Source organism: Cherax quadricarinatus, unplaced genomic scaffold (assembly GCF_038502225.1).
Source record: "Cherax quadricarinatus isolate ZL_2023a unplaced genomic scaffold, ASM3850222v1 Contig138, whole genome shotgun sequence".
Taxonomy (NCBI): Eukaryota; Metazoa; Arthropoda; class Malacostraca; order Decapoda; family Parastacidae; genus Cherax; species Cherax quadricarinatus.
In genome coordinates, this window is record NW_027195164.1 from 28,207 (window position 1) to 52,500 (window position 24,294).

Here is a 24,294-nt window from a genome sequence, read left to right on the forward strand (position 1 = left end):
ATATCCTTTCTCACTCTCAAGAGCGGTACATGCATCATCACTGTCCAGAATGCTTACCAAGCTCATGACCTTTCTCTTCTTTCAAATATCGATACTATTCCTGTCACTATCAAAAAACATCATTCCCTCAATTCTTGTAGTGGTACTGTCATTCTGCCAAATACCATTGTCCAACAGAATTTCCAGACATGTGGTGATAACATTCTAGAACAGCAGGAACTCCAGGAACTCCCACTCCTTAAAGTAGACACTTATGTCCTTCCTGCCCGTGGGTGAAGACGATACCCTTGCAATGTAGCTTGATTAACTTTTGACTGTCGTGAACTCCCATCCTCTGTTTATATAGCAGGACATCATTTACAAGTTCGAAAGGTGATCTCTACACTGCAACAGTGTAGAAATTGCTGGCGTTTTGGTCATCCAGCGAAATGTTGCAGGTCTATAGCCGAATGCCCAGTCTGTGGTAAGATAAGATAAGATAAGATTTCGTTCGGATTTTTAACCCCGGAGGGTTAGCCACCCAGGATAACCCAAGAAAGTCAGTGCGTCATCGAGGACTGTCTAACTTATTTCCATTGGGGTCCTTAATCTTGTCCCCCAGGATGCGACCCACACCAGTCGACTAACACCCAGGTACCTATTTGCTGCTAAGTGAACAGGACAACAGGTGTAAGGAAACGTGTCGAAATGTTTCCACCCGCCGGGAATCGAACCCGGGCCCTCCGTGTATGAAGCGGGAGCTTTAGCCACCAGACCACGGGGCCAGCGGTGCCATTGACCATTCCAATACGTCTTGTGGTCGACCTCTCTCTTGCCTTAATTGTCATGAAGCCCAACCTTCTTACTCTCACCATTGCCAAGTTTACTTAAATGAGCGAGAAATCTGTTGCCTCAAAGAGGTAGAAGGTTTCCCCTATGCTCTGGCAGTTTTTCAACTACGCCTCCAAGGAAGACTACCCTGTATTTCTTATTCTCGTGTTTCTAAACGTCCACCCACCTCTAGGGTCCCATCTTCTGCAGCCTCCTCTGTGGTTACCCCTTCCATAGTCACTCCTGTCTCTAATTCTTTTGCCGTCCTGGACTCAGAAGTCCCTACCTCAACACCTCAGTCTGTTCTCACTTCTTCAAGTTCGCCCTCACAAGGTCCGATATCGACAAGGCCTGGAGTTTACCTGGAGAGAGTTCTGGAGGTCAATGCCCCTGCAGCCCGGTCTGTGACCAGGTCTCATGGTGGATCAGGGCCTGATCAGCCAGGCTGTTTGTTGTGATAGGAACACAGGCCTTATCTCTAGGCTTTATTGAACATAGAATCTTCATAGTACTTCTGCAACAACAAAATATAATGACTAGTACATCTAATAACTGCTTCTACAGGGATGGTGATGTCTTGCATATGTCAAGAGAAAGTTATACCTACAGGCCACATATTTAAACTCACCATGTAATCTGCATCACTAATATATTGATGTAAAAGAAGAGAATCACACACCATGTGTTGGCACCCATGACACACACCAAACTGTTGTTGTTGTTAAGGGCCCCGAGAGGTGGTGCAGTATAATCCTGTTGCTGCTCCCCACAGGAGCAGTATCACTACAATCTCCCCCTTCTAAAATATCAGAGACAGTAATCTCCCAAACTGTTAGGTGGGCGACGTACACGTCCCGACCTTCGTAGCCCTTGAGCCTCTTCACCAGGTTCAATATTTTCCAGCTGGGTTTGACTAACTGATGGAGCAGAATCCTCTATTTCTGTAGGGGTAGTCTCAAGGGGATTTCCAGGAGAAAACGAAGCATCTTTCACATCTATTGGTGTATCTTGAGATTCCACACTAATGGGGATTTCAACTGGGGCTAAATGTCTTATAGATACTGTAGTCTCTTCACCATTTTGGTAGCGAATATGGGCGTAATGTGGATTAGCTTGCAGGAGCTCTACCTCTTCCACTAAAGGATCCGTCTTGTTCATCCTACGGTGACTCTTCAGGAGAACGGGTCCAGGATGACATAACCAAGTGGGCACGGAGGCTCCCGTAGAGGAACGACGTGAATAGTTGAGGAGTCTTTCATTAGGGGTTGCATTAGTAGCTGTGCACAGCAATGATCTAATAGAGTGAAGAGCATCAGGTAGGACAGTTTGCCAGTGCTCAACAGGTAGATTGCGCGACTTCAATGTCATTGTAACTGCCTTCCATATAGTACCATTGAACCGCTCCACTTGACCATTGCCTTGAGGGTTGTAGCTTGTTGTTCTGCTGCAGGCAATACCTTTGCTAGCCAAAAACTCCTGAAGTTCGTTACTCATGAACGAAGATCCCCTGTCTGAATGGATATAAGCTGGCATACCAAAAATAGAGAACAACTGTGAAAGACAACTAATAACAGTTGAAGCAGTCATATTTGCACAGGGGAACACAAAGGGAAACCTTGAATATTCATCTACTATGGTAAGGAAATATCTATTCTGATTTGTGCTTGGTAGAGGTCCTTTGAAATCTATATTCAGTCTCTAGAAAGGCTGGGTGGATTTTATGAGATGAGTCTTCTCTGGCTGATGAAAGTTTGGCTTGCACTCTGCACATACTCTGCATGCTCTGATCACTTGTCGCACATCTTCCACTGAGTAGGGCATGTTCTTTGATTTGACAAAATGGTACAGGCGTGTAACTCCTGGGTGACACAAAGCCTTGTGGAGCGCTGAGAGTGATTGCAAATCATGACATGCTGCTCCACAGTGGGACCTAGAGAATGCATCAGGTGAGATGTTCTCTTGACCCGGTCGGTACAGAATATCAAAGTCATAACACGATAGTTCCATCCTCCAGCGTAATATCTTGTCATTCTTTATCCTACTTTTGTGCTTCTTGTCGAACATATACATCACGGACCGTTGGTCAGTCCTTATGGTGAAATGTCTACCAGTTAAATAATGCCTCCAGTGGCGAACTGCTTCTATTATGGCCTGAGCTTCCTTTTCTACAGCAGCATAACACTTCTGGGATCATTGAAAAGTTCTCGAAAAGAAGGCCACTGGTCGTCCTGCCTGAGATAAGACTGCAGCAATGGCAATGTCAGATGCATCCGTTTCCACTTCGAATGGTAGGGACTCATCAATGGCTTGAACTACTGAGTTTTCAATGTCCTGTTTAAGAGTATGGAAAGCGGCTTCTGCTTCCTTTGTCACAGGAAATGTGGTAGCACTCAATGGGCGGACTTTACTTGAATAGTTGTAGATCCATTGTGAGTAATAAGCAAAGAGACCAAGAGTTCTTCGGAGAGACTTTTTGTTGAGACATTGGAAGTTCCCGTAGAGGTCGTAGTCGTTCAGGGTCTGGGAATATTGAACCTCCTTCCACTACATAACCAAGGATGCTAAGCCTTTTAGTTGAAAAAGTGCACTTTTCCCTCATTGTAACTGATATTTTTCTTCTTGGCGGCTTCCAAAAACTTATCAAGATTTGCATCATGTTCCTCCTGGGTCTTGCCACAAATGGTAACATTATCTAAATACGCATAAGTTCCCACGAGTTGCTCTTCCTGAATGAGTGAATCCATAATTCGTTGGAAGCAGGCTACCCCATTGGTGACTCCAAAAGGGACTCTGGTAAACTGATACAGACCATCACTAGCCTGAAACGCTGTGTATGGTTTATCTTCATTCCTTATAGGGACTTGATGATAGGCACTCTGTAGATCAATTGTGCTAAACACATAGTACTGAGTAATTTTGTTCACTGTATCATCAATTCGAGGTAGAGGGTATCCATCAAGAAGCGTAAATTTGTTGATTGTCTCAGAGTAATCGATAGCCAGTCTCCATTTCCTATAATCATCTTTAACAACAATAACCTGTGCACGCCAAGGGGAATTACTCGGTTCTATAATACCCTCCTTCAGCAGCCTCTGAGTTTCCTTCTCAATGAACATCCGATCCTCATAAGAATAGCGGCGTGACTTAGCTGATATAGGATGGCAATCCGTGGTAAGATTTGCAAAGAGCTTTGGTGGGTCTACCCTTAAAGTACTAAGTCCACAGACAACAAGAGGAGGCAGTTCACCTCCATATGTTAAGGTGACACTACCATGCAGCTTCTGAAAGTCCTGACCAAGGATAACATCAGAGCACAGTTGTGGCAGAATAGCTAAATGTACATCTTGATAATCCTTTCCATTAACTCTGAGATTTACCTTACAAAACCCTAAGGTCTGAATAGAGAGAGATGTTGATGCCATTGAAACGGTACCTGATAAGTGATGTACAGTCAAGGAGTGGCGTTTAACTAAGTCAAGGTTGATGAAACTCTCTGAGCTGCCACTATCAATAAGACCATCTACTTCTGTTCCTTTGATGAATACTTTCACAACTGCCTTTGACAGTGAATTTGGAGTAGCTGCAGAAGTCACTGTTGCTAGTGTCGCATGATCACTGGAATGTGTGGAGGCACTAGCTCTTGTTGATGCATTAGCACAACATACTTTAGCAAAGTGACCTTTCTTGTGGCATTTACGGCACATTGCTTCACGAGCAGGACACTTTGGACGTGGATGTCTTGAAAAACCACAAAAGAAACACACCGTACCTGCTGCTGCTGTCACTGAGGCAGGTTCCCCAGTAACTTCATTGCAAGAGTCTTGGTCAGGAATTGCAGCACTTACCACTCGAGAAGGCTGAGTGGTACTGTATACTTCAGAATTCTTCTGGGCTGAATCTAGAGCTCTTGCCTGGTCGAAGGCAGTGGCTAAGTCGAGAGTTTTATTCTCCAATAAACGCTGCCTTATTATTGGTGATTGCAGGCCACTGATAAACGCATCCCTGATGGACTCTTCACAATACCGAGCAGCTGTCACTGCTTGGAAGTGACAGCCCTTACCTAAAATTTTCAGTGCTTGAAGGTATTCCTCTAAGGATTCATCAGTCTGCTGGCGGCGAGTTGCAAGGCGATAGCGTGCAAAGATTTCATTTGTAGGTTTAATATACTGAGACTTGAGGGTTTTGATAGCATCTTCGTAGGTATTACACTCAGAAATAGCCTCATACATCTTAGGTGACACAAAATTGATGAGCAGACTTAGTTTATCTAGATCTTCTTTAGCCCTTTGAGGGTTTTGGTCGTACTAGTACGTCTTACGCATAGGGGTTTTTGACGTACTAGTACTCATAAATTCTAGCGGCCTCAGATCTAGTGGGAGAAAGCTGGTAGGCCTTCATATGAAAGAATGGGTCTATGTGGTCAGTGTGCACAGTCTAAAAAAAATCCTGCAGCACACAGTGCATAATGAGAAAAAAAAAACTTTGACCATTTTTTTTTAATAAATCAGCGACTTTGCAGTGTATTTTCGTATGGTATTTATTGTTGTATTCTAGTTTTCTTGGTCTCATTTTATAGAATGGAAGACATATTACAGAAATTGAGATGATTTTGACTGGTTTTACAATGAAAGGTGCCTTGAAATTGAGCTCAAAGTAGCAGAAATGTTCGATTTTTACCAAACTTCAAAAGTAAACAAATCGTGCCAAGCGTGCAATACACGTCAACTGGTGAGTCTAATATTCTTTCACAAGTGCACCAATAATATTTATACCATTTTTTACACTAATGCAGTAGTCTGCGTAACAGTAAATCTTATATTTTTTGTGAAAATAAAAATTCAAAATGGAAAGCAAAAGAATATAAGAGGGGCCTTGAGACGTGACTAATGACTAGAGGAAATGTCATTTTAGTGCCAGGAATGTCTTTCTTGTTTATTCTGGACCCTATTCGGAAATTGGCATCTTTTGAAATTTGTGTGAAATTGGTAAAATTGCTAAATTCTGACCACTGTACTGGATAGTTGAATTTCATAAATGGGTGGTTTCTTGCACCCATTCGATAGAAAAAATGGAGTTCTAGCGAAATATTCATGTTTTTTGTCGACTAGTACAGTGAAATTGGCCGAAAATGGGGCTCAAAGTGGGCAAAATCGCCGATGCGTAAACATCGCCGAGACCGCTAACTTTGCGAGAGCATAATTCCGTAAGTTTTCTATCAAATTTCAAACTTTTGGTGTCTTTATGATCGGGAAAAGATTCTCTATCTTTTCATTAGAGAAAATAATTTTTTTTTTTTTAAATTTGGCCGACCCTGAGAACGAGTTTTGGAGAGGGCCTGTCGACCCTCAAAGGGTTAGGAAGGGCTCCCAAGAAGTTTTCGAAAGTCTTAAACCAGTGCTTCCATTCCTGAGCAGCCGTTGATAAGTTGGGGTCACAGTCTAGCCTCTCAGGTTTCAGTAAACGCTCCATGTTGTGATGTAGTCTAGCGCAGGATCACCACCAGGTAGCCCAGGATTCTATGTTCAATAAATTGTTGTGATAGAAACACAGGCCTTATCTCTAGGCTTTATTGAACATAGAATCTTCATAGTACTTCTGCAACAACAAAATATAATGACTAGTACATCTAATAACTGCTTCTACAGGGATGGTGATGTCTTGCATATGTCAAGAGAAAAGTTATAACTACAGGCCACATATTTAAACTCACCATGTAATCTGCATCACTAATATATTGATGTAAAAGAAGAGAATCACACACCATGTGTTGGCGCCCATGACACACACCAAACTGTTGTTGTTGTTAAGGGCCCCAAGAGGTGGTGCAGTATTATCCTGTTGCTGCTCCCCACAGGAGCAGTATCACTACACTGTTACTGCTGGCGGCACGCAATCCAACATACGAACCACAGCCCGAGTGGTCAGGTACCGACTTTAAGTGATTGTCCAATGCCTGCTTGAAGACAGCCTGGAGTCTATTGGTAATCCCCCTTATGTATGCTGGGAGGCAGTTGAACAGTCTTGGGCCCCTGACACTTATTGTGTTGTCTCTTAACGTGTAAATGGCACCCCTGCTTTTCATTGGGGGATGTTGCATCATCTACCGAGTCTTTTGCTTTTGTAGGGAGTGATTTTCGTGTGCAAGTTTGGTACTAGTTCCTCAAGAATTTTCTAGGTGTATATAATCGTGTATCACTCCAGCTTGCATTCCAGGGAGTGCAGGTTCAGGAACTTCAAGCGTTCCAAGTAATTGAGGTGTTTTATCTCCGTTATGCGTGCCGTGAACATTTTCTGTACATTTTCTAGGTCAGCAATTTCACCTGCCTTGAAAGGTGCTGTTAGTGTGCAGCAATATTCCAGCCTAGATAGAACAAGCGACCTGAAGAGTGTCATCATGGGCTTGGCATCCCTAGTTTTGAAGGTTCTCATTATCCATCCTGTCATTTTTCTTGCTCATGCGATTGATACAATGTTATGGTCCTTGAAGGTGAGATCTTCCGACATGATCACTCCCAGGTTTTTGACGTTAGTTTTTCACTCTATTGTGTTGTTGGAATTTGTTTTATACTCTGATGAAATTTTAATTTCCTCACGTTTACCATATTGGAATAATTGAAATTTCTCAACATTGAACTTCATATTGTTTTCTGCAGCCCACTGAAAGATTTGGCTGATGTCCACCTGGAGCCTTGCAGTGTCTTCAACGGAGGACACTGTCATGCAGATTCGGGTGTCATCTGCACAGTATGACATGGCACTATGGCCTACATCCCTGTCTATATCAGATATGAGGATGAGGAACAAGATGGGAGTGAGTACTGTGCCTTGCAGAACAGAGCTTTTCACAATAGCTGCCTCAGATTTTACTCTGTTGACTACTACTCTTTGTGTTCTCTTTGTCAGGAAATTATTGATCCATCTACCAACTTTTCCTGTTATTCCTTTAGCACGCATTTTGTGCGCTATTACACTATGGTCACACTTGTCGAAGGTTTTTGCAAAGTCTGTATATATTACATCTGCATTCTGTTTGTCTTCTAGTGCATTCTGGTCCTTGCCGTAGTGATCCACTAGTTGAGACAGACAGGAGCGACCTGCTCTAAACCCATGTTGCCCTGAGTTGTGCAACTGATGGCTATCTAGATGGGTGGCGATCTTTCTTCTTAGGACCTTTCAAAGATTTTTATGATATGGGTTGTTAGTGGCATCGGTCTGTAGTTCTTTGCTATTGCTTTACTACCCCCTTTGTGGAGTGAGGCTATCTCTGTTGTTTTTAGCAACTATGGGACGACCCAAGTGTCCATGCTCCCTCTCCATAGGATGTTAAAAGCATATGATAGGAGCTTCTTGAAGTTCTTGATGAACACGGAATTTCATGAGTCTGGCCCTCTGGCAGAGTGCATGGGCATTTATCCCCTGTTCGAAGTCGCTTGACATCAGGATAATGTCAGATAGGCTTGTGCTTACCAAATTCTGTGGCTTCCTCATAAAAAAATTATTTAGACCTCGTACAACACCTCCCAATCGCCCCTCTACTTCTCAGAATTCCAAAAAATCCCCATTGCTCAAATCTCATTTAACCCGTCCTTCCCTTCTTCTACCTACACATTTTTACCTTTCCAGTCTCTGTGCGTGGTTCTTCACCTCTAACTGACTGTTACAAGTGTGGAGGTTCACCCTCCTCCTCGTACTGTACCTTCCTCCCCTGTCTCCTTCCAAGTTTCTTCTTCCCCCTCCTAGGTTTCTCCCTTTTCTGTCCCCTCCCACACTTCTTCTCTAGTTTCTTCTGCCTTTTCGTCCCTCCCTACTTTGGTACAGTTCATTGCTGTCCCAATCTTTACTCACCCTCCTATTTCCATCTCCAGTATTGTCTCCCATACAACGTCTTTGTCTTCCGAAACACTTGAAGCTATCTCAGAATATTTTGAAGAGACTAGACCATCAATGGACACTGATCCACCTCTTGTTCCTCCTCTTCCCTCTCCTCCATCTGCGCAACTCCTATCTTTGCAGCGTCTCATTCCTTCGCTGCTTGAACATTTTCCGCTGCCACCACATGTGGACTTTTCTAACCCCTCTAATCCATAGATGCCTTTACCTGCAGGTTTTTTGTATCTTTCTCATTACCAATCATGGCCTATTTACAGTGGAATACCTGCGGCGTCAGAAGTAACTGGGGTGAGCTTCAGATGTTGCTCTCCTGTTGGTGTTTGCTTACAGGAACCAAAATTATACTCCACTGTTATCCATCCCATCTCAGGCTATGATTTATTATATTCTTCGGATCCTTTTTCTGATTTAGCCTTTAATGAAAGTGCCCTTCTTATATGCACTGATATTCCGTATTGTCAAATATTTGTTTATACTTTGCTGCATTACACTACAGGCCGTATGCACTTGAATAAATAGTATTTAATTTATTCTTTGTATCTCTCTCCTTCTCGGACAATATCTACCTCAGCTGTTGCCTTACTTGCTTCGTCCTTCCTCCTTTAACCCTTAAACTGTCCAAACGTAGATCTACGTTTGCAAGCGTAGTGCTCCAAATGTAGATCAACGTTTTATTTTTCATTCTTTCAAATTTGGCACAATAGACTTGAGTCGCCTAGACATGAAAGAATGGGTCTGTGCACTCAGTGTGCACACTATTAAAAAAATCTGGGAGCACTTAGTACCTCAGCTGTTTTAATAATCTTCCTGGCCTGCTAGTGTACCTCGCATATAATCTATTTATTTATTTAATTTATTTAGTAATTTAAGCATACAAACAGAGGTACAAAAAATGCAGGTAAGAGCAGCATGCCAAAGCCACTTATATGCATAGCATTACGGGCTGGCTTAAAATTAACTTAAGATTAACTAAGCAATGATGAAATCAGTGATAAAGCATTATTGTAAACAGATAACTATAAAGCACAAATGAGTATTACAAAGACAGGTCATATGGTTGCTTGCATTGCTGTACATTCAGTCGAATGGAGTATTCTGTTAGGTAGTGTATTTAAAAAAATAATAAAGTTAGATTGGGTCCTAGGTTTAACATTTGTGTGATATAATTGTGAGTAACATATAGGATATACAATTTATAAGGTTCAGTTATTCAGTATTTATTTGGTTTTGAGTGAGTAAGTGAACTTTGAGAAGAGACTTGAATTTATAAACAGGTAGTGTTTCTTTTATATTTACAGGTAATGAATTCCAGATTTTAGGGCCTTTTATGTGCATTGAGTTTTTGCATAGCGTGAGATGGACACGAGGAACATCAAAGAGTGATCTGTGCCTTGTGTTATGGTCATGTGTTCTGTTGAGGTTGGCAAGGAGATGTTTGAGGGGAGGGTTAATATCAGAGTTAAGTGTTCTATGTATGTAATAAGTGCAGTAATAAGTATGGATGTTTTGTATGGTGAGTAGGTTGAGTGTTTTGAATATTGGTGGAGTTTGTTGCCTGTAGTGAGAATTTGTTATCATTCTAACTGCAGCCTTTTGTTGGGTAATTAGTGGTCTGAGATGGTTAATTGTTGTTGAACCCCATGCACAAATTCCATAGGTGAGATAGGGGTAAATAAGAGAGCGACAAAGGGCCAGGAGGGCTGACTGTGGAACATAGTACCGTATCTTCGATAGTATGCCTACAGTCTTGGAGATTTTCTTAGAAATTTGTTGTATATGTGTATGAAATTTGAGTCTATTATCGAGGTGGATTCCTAAGAATTTTCCCTCTGTTAGCTTTGTGATAGGTGATCCGTTTATTGTTATGTTAAGAGGTACATCTGTAGCTCTGTTACCAAACTGAATGAAGTAGGTTTTGTCAATGTTTAGTGTAAGTTTGTTAGTCCTCATCCAGGTAGATATTTTCTGTAATTCGGTGTTTACAGTATTGGCTAGCGTGACTGGGCTCGGGTGAGAGAAGACGTATGTAGTGTCATCTGCAAAAAGTGTGGGTTTGAGTAATTGCGAAGCATTTGGTAGGTCATTTATGTATAGGAGAAAGAGAAGAGAGCCAAGGACACTTCCCTGTGGGACACCAACTGTAATTGGTTGTGAGGAAGAGCTTGCCCCATTTGCGTACACATATTGGCTTCTGTTGCTGAGGTAAGACTTGAGGTAGTTGAGGGAGTGCCCTCTAATACCATAGTGTGACAATTTTACGTGGAGCAAGTCATGGTCAACTGTATCAAAAGCTTTACGTAAGTCAATGAAGATCCCCAGTGGAACTTCTTTTTTCTCTATTGCAGTGTATATATGTTCTAGCATGTGTATAATAGCATCATTAGTATTTTTATTAGGCCTGAATCCAAATTGGCAGGGGTTGAGAATGTTTTGGGAGATGAGGTAGGAGTAGATTCGTTTATGAATTAATTTTTCGAAGATTTTTGAGAGAGGGTGTAAATTGGATATTGGCCTATACATGTAGTTATTCAACTCTGTTTGGTCTCCTCCTTTATGGATCGGGGTGACCCTTGCTATTTTGAGAACTGTAGGGAAGGTGGAGGATTCAATGGATTTGTTAAAGAGTGTTGCAATGATTGGTGATAGTACTTGTGACGCTTTTTTGTATATAAAGGGTGGTAAGGTATTTAAATCTCCTGCCTTGTTTTTTAGTTTGTTGATAATAAGGGAGTCTTCGTATGGGTTAGTCGGAGCTAGGAACAGTGTGTTCGGGTAGTTGCCAGTGAGGTAGTCATTTGGTGGGGTATCTGAGCTTGGGATTTTATTGGCAAGGTTTTGTCCTACAGTGGAGAAGAAATCATTGAGTCTGTTTGCTGTTTCTGTTGGTGGGAGTTGGGGTTCATCTGATTTTGCTAATTTTATTTCGCTATTTCGTGATATCTTTTTTGTTCCCAGAATTTCTGATAGGGTTTTCCAGGTCTTTTTTATATCACCTCGTAAGTTGGATAATCTGTTCTCATAATACAATTTTTTTGCCCTTCTTATCAGGCTGGTTAGGATTGACGAGTAACGTTTTGTTTGGTCTCTGGTTATGTGACCCATTCTGTACTGTTTTTCATATCGGTGTTTTGTATTTATGGATTTGAGAATGCTGGGTGTTAGCCAGGGACAGTTCAGTTTCTTAGCTGTCATCTGTTTAGTTTTTTTAGGGCAGTGCTTGTTATAAAGGTATTGGGTCTTTTTTAGAAAATTATTAAAACATTCGTCAATATCTGTATAGATTTCTAGCTCAGTGTGCCAGTCGATGTTTGTTACTGCTGCAGTGAAGTTATTAATGGCTGCCTCATTGTGAAGTCTGAAGGTGACTTTAGTAGTGTCTTGGGGTAGTTTACCAAGAGTTGTTATGAGGAAAGTAGGGTAGTGGTCTGTGGTATTATCTGTAATTATGCCTGATTTTAAAGGGGATATGGTGTTGGTCCAGATGTGGTCAAGTAGGGAAACACTAGTCTCTGTAACTCTTGTAGGTTTTGTTACTGTTGGTAGCAACATGCAGTTACTCATTGTGTTTGTGAATTCAGTAATGTGTGGGTCCTGGTCTTGCAGGAGATTTATATCCAACACATAGCAAAAAAGTATCAAAAACGGTTTGAATCCTTTCCAAGATACGATACTACGTGCCACAATCACTCATCTATACCTACCTCACCTATGCTATTTGTGCCTGGGGGATCAACAGCAGTAACCCACCTAAAGCCAATAATAACGTAACAAAAAGTCGCAGCTAACTCATCAACTAACTATAGGAAGACCACTTTTGTATCATATGCACATCCAAAACAAAATAGATTTACTCTCATTGTCTGTAATTACCCACTAATTTACTCTTACACTCACCCAAATGACTGTAAACATAAAATTCCTCACATAGCTACTGCCTAATAAATCTTAAGTTAGCCCTAAGTTTGCCTAAGTAACTCTCCCGACACAGACACAGTGTATCATGCCAAGATTTACCATTCCCATTACCAAATTTACTAATTGTAACATTGTTATATTTTTTGTACCACCTCATTATTATCTAACTTTTATATCAGTGCGCCATAATGTATATTAAAATGTACTGCTCCGTAACCTGTGTCAATATAGAGTAAGAATTAGGATTAGTCTGCTGAAATACCTAGGCCTGCTAGAGGCATTTTTTGTAATTAAGATTTTATAAAATGTAAACCACATATTGTGAACTTGACAAAGAAATAAACGTTTTCAGTTTTAGTTTCATATGTGTGGCAGGAAACGGTGGAGAAGTGATAGTGAGGGAGGATGGAGTGTGTGTGGGGGGAGAGAGAGAGAGTGTACCAGTATCAGACGTAGCTGGCTGCAGGCGACTCTCACAACACTACACTGCTACAACAATACTGTAAATATTTAGTCTTCCATTTTACATAAAACTCTGCCTTGCTTTGCCCTGCCTTGCCCTGTCCTACCCTGCCCTGCCTTGCCCTGTCCTACCCTGCCCTGCCTTGCCCTGTCCTACCCTGCCCTGCCTTGCACTGCATGCCTGTCTTTTTGTATGTTCGCCCTGCCTGCCTTGCCATGCCTATCCCTGCCTAGCCTGGCCCTGCCCTGCCTAGCCTGGCCCTGCCCTGCCTAGCCTGGCCCTGCCCTGCCTAACTCTGCCTGTGAAGGCTTACTCAGCCCTGTAACAACTTCAGACAGTATTACCAAGGCTGGCTCCTCCTCAGGAAAATTAATGAATAGAAAAAAAAATAATAATTCACAAAGATAAACACTTTATTATTTATTAATGCAAAGATAAAACATTAAAAAATGAAGGTGCATCATACTTGAAAGAAAAATGAAAAATGAAATAAAAAAATGACATTTGAATTCAACGCTAATATGTACAGTTATACTGGGGTGTCTGGTGGAGGTTGACACTGTCTTGTAGAAATTGTAGCCGTTACTGATGTGGCGGGTCACAGGTGTTGGTGACACCCCAACGGCTAGTTCTTCATAGAGTCTATAGCCTTGAATAGTCAGTCTAGATGACAGGAAAGCAGGTTCTTTACCACTACAAAGATGAGGGGTTGTTGTCTGCTGTCGCCTACAGTTAATCAGGGAGGTTATTACAACCCTGGATTTCAAAGGCCTGTTATCCCAGGTGTAATGGGAGCAAAAGAAACACAGCAGAAAGAGTTTAGACTTATATTATCCTTCACCAATTTAGAACAGCAATATGTACACTATGTACAGTAATAAGTATAGTGCACGTCACGGTAAGCAAGGCAGAAATAGAAGCCACAAGATAGCAGACCGTGCTTCAACCAGCTCTAGAATGGGAATGACAAGGGCAGACAGGAGAGCGGTATCCACATAACCTCTGCGATTGCCAATCCCACCTTCTTATTGGCTAGAACCTGATCACTAGTTGAACGATGGGGCCCCATCATCAACTCTTAGCAACCTGGTTCGCTGGTTGGGGGAGATAGCCTGTAAATGAGGGTGTGTCCATGCGCCGAATAAAGGTTACGTACTCTTTGCATGCCACACCCCCACCCCCGAGAAGGCTCAGGATTAGGCTGCCACCTCCCAGTGGTAACCGTGCCGCCATGGCACGAAATAATGGGACCGCCTATCCTCTCCACCATCCAACTCTTAGATAGAGCTCAGCTTTCCTAGTGACCAAAAGCCAAACCCTAAACTCAGAGCGAGACAGCAGTCAGATAGGCCAACATAGGTCCAAGATACAAGCGGACGGTAGCCCGTATCCCCTCACTAAAAAAAAAAACCCCACATCAGGGAGATAAAAAAAAGAGCTTGAAAGGGGGTTACCACAAATACATCCTAACCTAAATAAAATATTAAACTAGACTCTTGACAAAGAGTCTGCCAACACATTTTCTTTGCCGGCAATATATTTAATTTTTATGTTGTAGGGCTGCAGCCTGAGCGTCCAACGCATAAGCCTTGTGTTGTGATTCTTCATGGCTTGGAGATAGACTAACGGGTTGTGATCACTGTAGACTGTGACCACCTGCGATGTCTGGCCCACATAAACATCGAAATGCTCCAAAGCCAGTACCAGCGCGAGGGCTTCTTTTTCAATGGTAGAGTAAGCTCTCTGATGTGGCTGGAACTTGGCTGAAAAGTATGCGATTGGCTGCAGCTCCTTGTTCCCGATTTGTAATAGTACCGCCCCAACCCCAGACTCACAAGCATCAACCTGTAATGAAAAAGGTTTGGAGAAGTCTGGAGACAGGAGAATGGGTGCAGAGCACAATAATCTTTTTGCTTTATTAAAAGCAGTGTTACAATCTGAAGTCCAAATAAAGGGAACTTTATGACTGGTAAGAGAGGTAAGAGGGGCTACAATATCTGAGAAATTCTTACAGAATCTTCTGTAAAATCCGATCATGCCTAGGAAACGTTGAAGAGATTTCCTATCATGAGGAACTGGATATTCTTTAATCGAAAGAACTTTAGCAAGTTTAGGTGCAACATTACCACTACCTACTTCATGGCCTAGAAAAGTGACAGTGGCCTGGCCAAAGGAAGATTTAGATAAATTAACTGTTAATTGGGAATTCTTAAAGGTCTCAAACAGAGCTTTAAGTCTAAGTAGGTGTTGATCCCAAGTATCAGACACCACAACAATATCATCTAGGTATGCTGCCGTGCCTTCAAGTCCTTTAATAGCCTGATGGATGAGTTTCTGGAATGAAGAGGGGGAATTTTTCATTCCGAAGGGGGTAACTGTATACTGATAATGACCTCCTGGAATTACGAAGGCAGAGATTTCCTTCGCCTTATCTGTCAAAGGTACCTGATAGTAACCTTTAAGGAGATCTAATTTGGACACAAAAGTAGCCTTACCCACAAAGTCAATTACGTCATCCAGACGAGGACGAGGGTAAGCATCTGTAATTGTGACCTCGTTCACTTTACGGTAGTCTGTGCACATACGAAACCCTCCATCAGCCTTTTTTACTAGGATGCACGGTGAAGCCCATGGACTAGATGACTCCTCCACTAAACCATGTTCTAACAAGAAGTCTACTTCCTGCTGAAGTAGCCTTTGCTTTTCAGGATTAGCTCTGTAGGGGGAGAGTTTAATTGGTTTAGATTTTCCCACATCTACATCATGGTAACCTAACGTACATTTTTTTGGCACATCCGAAAAAATATTAGGATATGACTGTAGAAGCTCAGTTAAATTTGTTGCTTGTATTTCAGATAATCCATCCATTAACGGGCTAGGATCCTTGAGGAGGACAGAATTTGAAAGTTTAGTATTAATTTCAGAGATAGAGTGCAAAGAGTCAGAGTCGTCCTCAGAGGTAGAGGACAGAGTCATTACTGGGACTTTATCTGGTGTATGAAAGGCTTTGATTTGATTAATGTGGTAAGTTTTTGTTTTTGAGGTCTTATCAATGGGAGCTACCACATAATTTAAATCAGATAATCTACTTACTATCTGCATAGGTTCCGTAAATCTAGCTTTCAAGGTGTGGCCAGGTATAGGTTCCTGCACCAACACCTTGTCTCCTGGATGGAAGGAGCGGAATTGTGCACTTCTGTCATACCTCTGTTTCATCTTACTTTGAGCTGTCTTTAGGTTAGCCTTGGCTAACTCACATGCCACCTGTAACCTTGAAGACGGGTTGTAGAGTGTTGAGCTTACGTCTTCTCCCATCCATCCTTCTTTGAGCACCCGAAGAGGACCTCGTACATTGTGCCCAAAGATCAGCTCAAACGGACTATACCCTGTAGACTCTTGCACCGTCTCCCGTACTGAGAACAGCAACAAAGGTAGAGATTCATCCCAATCTGTCGGAAAGTGCATGCAAAAACTTCTCATCATTGTTTTTAATGTCTGGTGGAATCTTTCCAAGGCGCCTTGGGACTGAGGATGATAGGCAGTGGATAAGTTGTGAATTATCCCTAACCTAGTTAATACTTCCCTAAATGCTTTGGCAGTGAAGTTAGTACCTTGATCACTTTGTATAGTTTTAGGAATGCCAAAACAAGAAATGAATTTTGTTAAAGCTTTGAGAATAGCTTTAGTATTGATACTACGCATAGGGATTGCTTCAGGATATCTGGTTACTTTATCCATAATTGTAAATAAATACTGGTTTCCAGACTTTGACTTAGGTAGTGGACCTACACAATCTATAATTAAATCTGCAAAAGGTTCTCCATCTGCAGGTATGGGTTGGAGAGGTGCAGGTTTAATGGAATGTCCAGGTTTTCCAACTTGCTGACATTCTCGGCAACACCTAATATGATTCTTCACATCTTTCTTTAATTTTGGCCAATAAAATTCTTTTATGATTCTATACAAGGTTTTTGTAATTCCTAAGTGACCTCCTAATGACGTATTATGAGCTATATTTAATATCTGAGGTCTATACTTGGTTGGAACCACTAACCTGTCGTATAATTGCCGGCCCTCTGTCTCCTTACCAGTCTCAGTGCAGACCAAATAATCATTTTTAACTTCATACTTGACTGGATGACCCAAAGAGGATTTACCCATGGCTGCCTCAAAAGCGAATTTTAAAGAAGGGTCCTTTCGTTGTTCCTCCCGGAAGGACAGTCCCTCGGGCATGGAAACAGAGACATCTGGCAATCCTGCAACCTGGGAATAGGAAGGCTTGATCGGGGTCTGTTCACTTGATCTACGAGGCTCTGGCCAGTTTTCCTCGTAAAACAATGTGGCTATTCCGAGATCGGAGTCGTCCAAGGATAGGTCAACATTCTCTCCAGACAACCCTTGGGATGTTGCCCGAGTTATGGCCAACACCGGAGAAGAATTAATCATTATAGGTTCAGGACACGAACTAACAGTAGTAATGTTATTACCCAGTAATAACATAGCATTTTTCATGGGGAATCCTTTTGAGACACCTACAGTCAAGTACCCAGTGTAATATTTGCACTGTACATAAATTTTATGCAAAGGAACAGAATATATAGCTCCTCCATATGCTTCCAATAAAACAGAGGAATTCAAAGAAGTATTCTCTGAAAGGGGTAATATTCCCTCTCTTACAAGTGAGCAATATGCTCCAGTATCTCTAAAGGTATTTACTTTAGTTGGTTCTGAGTTTTCCTGAAGGGAAATAAGACTTTCGCAATAATAAGGGGCCATACCTTTTTCTACTTCTCTAGGGGACATGTTACTAGGGATATTAGAGATTTTCCCAATGGGTTGAGGTTTTTGGGGGCAGTTGGAACTGATGTGACCTACTTTATTGCACCTGAAGCAGACGACAGGCTTGCCCTTTACTCCCTGATGACGTTGCAAGTGGTGTCGTTCTGGCTGGTGCCTCTCTGGATATTGTTGTCGAGATGCTCCATAAGTAGTTTGCCTCTCCGCAGGGGGACCATATGTTGAGAAGCGTGGCTCACCAGGTGACTTGGTTGGATGACGTAGACGCTCTCCCTCCGGCTGGCACTTCATTCTCCAATGTTGTCGATCTCTGCTCACGCCAGACTGTTGAAAAGAGAGACGGGACCGCTCGGACAAGGAGCGGTTCGTTTCGAAGGAATCAGCCAACCTGGCCGCCTCCAATGCAGTGGTTAAGTCACGATCCTGCAGAAAGACACGAACCTCTGGTCCCACAGACTCCAGCAGGTTATCAATCAGAATAAGCTGCACCAGCTCCTGAAAGTTAGAGACACCACTCGCTTTATACCAGCTGGTAAAAGCTTTGGTTTGCTGTCTCACAAAGTCCACCAGGGATTGACCAAGCTGCCGCCTGTTCAATTTGAAGGTCTTACGATATTTAGCTGGGATACATGTATATGCTCCCAACACTGTGGTCTTCACTACTTGATAATCAGAGAATTCAGCGTCAGTTAATACCGACGTAAATTCCTGTGCCTTACCCAATAATGCTGTATGAACCAACGCTGCCCAGTGCTGTTCCGGCCACCTCAAGGCTCGAGCCTGATTTTCGAAGCTTTCGAAAAATTGCTCTGGTTCGGCCTCATTGAAGCGGGGAACAAGCTGTACTGCTTTTTGTAAACTGAAATCGTTTACAGAATGCGAAAACTGCCTCCTTTCTCTTTCCCTATCAAATTCCTCCCTTGCGAATGCTCTCTGTTCCCTAGTTTGCTCTAGCGTGATTTTTGCCAGCTCAAGTGCCAACGACGCTGATTCACCTCGAGACAACCCAGCTGCACCATACTGACCATTTTGCTCCGTAGGTGTATCATCTTCCTCATGCGAGAACATAAGAGTTTTTGCCCCAGCTCCCGTAGAGGGAGGAGTTTGATGTGCCATCTCTTCTTCAATAAGTTTGTCAGCAATAAGTGAACGCAGTTGCGCAGCTGTGAGAGTGCGTTTATAGGGAATGCCAATGGAACGAGCAATTTGCCAACAACGCTGTAGGGACAATTTAGGTAGGTTATGCAAAGTATATGCCGACACCAGGCGTCTGACTCGTCTAGGTGGCATAAGTTATTCGCTATGCACAGTACGAATACCCCAACGTAACACGTTAATTTGCAGAACACGCTTAGCTATGCACAGTACGATTGCAGAATACGCATACAAGCAAAGCCGACTGCACACAAGATTGACCGTAGCGAAGCGAGCACACTGAACAAGCTAGTAGCGAGCTGTTGAACGATCACACAATAGCAAGGCTGATCATAAGCAACTGACACGCAAAATTTGTAAAGCGAAGCGAGACAGCAAGCTACACAATGTTCCTGCTACAAGCTTCACCCTAAGCTCAACCGTTTCTCTAAGTCCAGCTCCAGCTCTCGGACAGGCTACCCATATTACAACCCAGGATTTCAAAGGCCTGTTATCCCAGGTGTAATGGGAGCAAAAGAAACACAGCAGAAAGAGTTTAGACTTATATTATCCTTCACCAATTTAGAACAGCAATATGTACACTATGTACAGTAATAAGTATAGTGCACGTCACGGTAAGCAAGGCAGAAATAGAAGCCACAAGATAGCAGACCGTGCTTCAACCAGCTCTAGAATGGGAATGACAAGGGCAGACAGGAGAGCGGTATCCACATAACCTCTGCGATTGCCAATCCCACCTTCTTATTGGCTAGAACCTGGTCACTAGTTGAACGATGGGGCCCCATCATCAACTCTTAGCAACCTGGTTCGCTGGTTGGGGGAGATAGCCTGTAAATGAGGGTGTGTCCATGCGCCGAATAAAGGTTACGTACTCTTTGCATGCCACAGAGGTAGATCCAAAAAGTGACGTCTCCGGACTTTTGCAAAAGTCTTTCTCCTTCAACACTTCTCGTTGGTTGGCAGGTGACCCGATCTGTCATTCCAAGCTGGAAAGAGAGACAGGTTACCCACTGCTTAAGAAATCACTCTCCATGATAAGTACAATACCTAAAAGACGTGGTGATTATTAAAACATCTAACATGGAGATCAAGGCTGAAAGGACTAAGTTTATTATTGGTCAAAAGTGAAGCTTTCAACCAATAAGTTCACTAGAATAGGAGCAGGCTTTTACTTACAGTTGTGCTGGGAGCTGTGAGTCGAGTGATTACTGTTTGGCCGGAGTCCCACACGTCACCTTTCGGGGTGGGGAGAAAGGGGGGGGGAGATAGCAGGAGCTAGACTGACCCTACCTTAACAAGCAGCCGGCAATCAAACTATCGTTACCATATACTCGCTCACTACTCCTATCCGTTGAACTTTTCCATCACACTGCCTTGCCTGACCCTGTCCTGCCTTCCCCTGTCCTGCCTGCCCCTGACTTGCCTGACCCTGCTTGGCCCTGCCTTGCCCTACCTTGCCCAGTCTGCCTGCCTGTCATGCTCTTTCTGCCCTGCCCTGCCCTGCCTGCCTGCATAACTACCTACCTACCTGCCTGCCTGCCTGCCTGCCTGCCTACCTGCTTGTCCTGCCTGTATGCTCTACCCTGTCCTCCCTGTTCTGGCCTGCCGTGCCTTCTCTGACTTGTCCTGCTCAACGTGCTCTGCCAGTCTTGTCCTGGCCTGCCTTGCATGGCCTGCCTGTCTGTTGTACCTCTTCTGCCCTGCTTGTCTGTTGAGCATGTCCTGCCCTGCCTGCCTGCTGTGCTTATACTGCTTACTCTGGCTTGTAATGCCTACTATGGCCACTCTTGCTCTGTCTTGTCCTGACCTCACTACTCTAGCCTGTTCTGCCTTGAATGCTCTGGCCTCTCTTGCCCTGTCAGCTCTGGCCTGTTTTGTCCTGTCCTGCTCTGCCTACTTTTATTGATTCTGTCCTGCATTCTTTGACCTGTCCCGCCCTGCCTTCTTGCCCTGTCCTCCATGCTCTATTCTGTCCTGTCCTGCCTACTTTTGCTGGTTCTGTCCTGCCTGCTCTGGTTTGTTCTCTACTTGCTTTTGTCCTGCCTACTCTATGAACCCCAGCCTGTCCTTCCTGCTCTGTATGCCCCCTCAGGTGGTGACAAAGTCTTCAAAACCTCCACTAATTCCTCCTCAATTGCAATAACCTCCTCCTGTAGATGCTGCTCCTCCTTATCTACAGGAGGAGACACCGGGTCAGGCAACTGGGGGAGGGACTCCAACCTACCTCCAGTTCTAAGTGGGGACCATCTGCAGATCCTCCACAAAAGTCACCAAACTCCCATACTACTGAATCTAAGTTCAGCATTAGAAAATCCCCGACTGTGACAGTACACAGATACCAGTACAAATTAGGTCAGAAGCTACAGCTCAGAACCTGAGTTTCTCAGAGTGTCTATGAGATACAAAACCTCAGTACAACGTCGAAAATTACTAAGTCTATGCTATGGTCTGTGAACAGAGTTATACAGAACCAACAACAAGAAAGCGACAGAGATGATCTTCCAACAAGGGCCAGCAAGGGAGAGCTGGAGATGGACGTCTTATTGGAAGCAACGTCAAAAAGACAAGAGCCAGCACAGGCCAGGTTGTCTCTCCTCCAGGTGAGGTGTGATCACCCCACCCTGATCACGTGACTCTCTGTGGACTGCTGCTGCCCAGCAACTACAGAGAAGATGGCAGGGAAACAAGTGGAGCAATAATTACAGTAGTTAGGCAATGCTGTCAGCTACTTAACACTCTCGAACTATGAGCACTGAATAATATATAAATGTTACATCCTACCTAACAATATAACTAAGTCAAATAATAATATAAAGCAATATATTTACGATTTAGCTAGAATCGCAAATATAAGCAATATAAAATTATATGAACAGGTAATATACATTGTGACCCATTCAGGGGTCGCAATAGCATTTCTGTCCTATTCTGCCCTGCCTCTTTTGTCCTGGCCTTCTTTTTCTGTCATGCCCATCTTCTTTTGTCCTCTCCTGTCCAGACACTTCTGTTCTTCCTTGCCTCTTCTGTCCTGTCCTGTCCTGCCTCTTCTGCCCTGCCCTGCCCTGCCTCTTCTGCCCTGCCCAGCTTATTCTGTCCCACCCTTTTTCTGTCCTGCCCAGCCTCTTCTGTCCTGTCCAGCACTACCTCTTCTGTCCTGCCTTACCTCTTCTGTCCTGCCCTGCCTCTTCTGCCCTGCCCAGCTTGTTCTGTCCCAACCTTCTGTCATACCCAGCCTCTTCTTCCCTGTCCTGCACAGCATCTTCTATCCATTCCTTCCAGGCCTCTTCTATCCTTGCTTGCCCTGCCCGTTCTGTCCTGCCCAGCATCTTCTGTCCTGTTCTGCCCTCCTTCTGTCCTGTTTCGCCCAGCCTCTACTGTTCTGTCCTGCCCAGTCTCTTCTGTCGTATACTGCCCAGCCTCTTTTGTTCTGCCCAGCCTCTACTGTCCTGTTCTGCCCTCCCTCTTCTGTCCTGCCAAGTCTCTCTTTTCCTGCCCGATCCAGTCTCTTTTTTCCGGTCCTCCCTCTTATGTCTTGCCCAGCATCTTCTGTCCTGTCCTGCCTTGCTCAGCTTTTTTTTTTTTTTTTTTTTTTTTTTTTACATAGGGTTTGACAAAGTTAAGGATTCTTAACTTTATTGGCAAGCTATTTACAGGTTAAGGATTCCTAACTTTATTGGCAAGCTAAGAGCTGTTGCCTACATCAGCTCATTTGAAAGCATTTTTATTGTTATGAGACATACAAGTAGGGAACAGGATGACGTCGGAGCCATCTGTGGGCCAGTATTTTCATGTGATCAACTGACTTTATCTCGCTGTACGAATGTGTTCCGTATTCGAGTCATCCTGGGTATATATGATCTCAGATGGAGTGATGTTCTGGAGAAGGGTACAGCCAGAGTGAAGTTGCTGCTTTCTGCCCGTCTTGTGGCATAAAAGCTTGTTTCACGCTGTCCTCGAAGTGGATCCAAGTGTGGTACTTTGACAATATTGGCCTTGTACATAACAGTACGGCCACCCACATCCCTCCTGTGTTGAAGGCTCTGCTGAAATGACAGATCAATCCAGGATGGGTCCAGGCGAGATATGAGACGTCTTGCTCTGTTCTCTACTCTGTCAAGCAGTCGCAGATGAGAGGGGGGGCAGGCAAACCAAGAAAGTGGAGCATACTCAAGGTGTGAGTGTACTTGTGCCTCGTACAGGATCTTGCAACCTTTACTGTCAAGCAGATGCGAGATACGGCGAAGTGCTGTAAGCTTCCTGGCTGCCTTGTTTGCTAGATTTACAACATGGTTCTTCATGGTTAGTTTGAGTCAAATTTCACCCCAAGGATATCAACTTCTTCTCCAGGTGCCAACATCCTTCCCGTTCATCCTTACTACTGCACCAGCATTACCATCATGGTGCCTAGAGACGATCATCATTAGCGTTTTCTCAGGTGCAAATATTACTTGCCATCTATTTCCCCAAGCTGATATAGCTCTTAGCTGGTGATTGATGTAGCTTAGAGCAGCTGGCACTTCTTCTCTTGGATAAGTGAATGTCAGTGTACAGTCGTCTGCATATGCATGTGATTCTGGGATGAGATGAAGAAGGTCGTTGAAGTAGACATTCCATAACAATGGTCCCAGCACGCTTCCTTGTGGAACACTTGCCCAATAGGATGTCTTGCTGATTCCATTCCATTGAGAACTACACTTAGAGATCTACCATGAAGGTAATCACTGAGGACACATAGCGTAGAGCCTGCAATTCCCAGTGCTTGAAGTTTTGCTAAGAGGCCCTGGTGCCACACCCGATCGAAAGCGCCAGCAATGTCCAGTGCTACCACACAGCTGACTTTGGATTCATCCAGTGACTGGTGCCACTTAGTGCAGAGGTTTAACAACAGATCAGCAGCAGAGTAACCTTTCCTGAAGCCATATTGACGATCACAAAGTAGTGAGTGGTAGTCAAAAAACTCTGTCATTTGTCTTGAGATTATTGTCTCAAGGATCTTACCAGTGATTGACAAGAGTGACGCTGGTCTGTAGTTGCTGATTTCTGTTCTGCTCTTCTTTTTGTGAACAGGGACTACATTTGCCTCTTTCCATAGAGAGGGCCATTTACACTGTACTAGGCAGTGCTGAAAGATACGAGTTAGAGGTGCTGCTAGCTGGTCTGCACATCTCAGCAATCCTGGGCTCAACTTGTCTGGGTCCACAGCCTTTTCTTGGTTAAGTGATTTAAGAAGGAAATGCACCTCCTCCTGCCTTATTGTCACCACT

At 43.5% G+C, this 24,294-nt stretch overlaps 1 protein-coding gene across 1 annotated transcript in view; it reads left to right on the forward strand.

Annotated features, from left to right (window-relative positions):
- Positions 1-13,044: 13,044 nt before the first annotated feature.
- The window catches only part of LOC128701026 (uncharacterized), a 193,142-nt gene continuing 181,892 nt past the window's right edge, over positions 13,045-24,294 (forward strand). The window contains exon 1 of the mRNA XM_070080081.1: positions 13,045-13,117. The gene's annotated coding sequence lies outside the window, so the exon portion shown is untranslated. The remainder of the gene's footprint in view (positions 13,118-24,294) is intronic.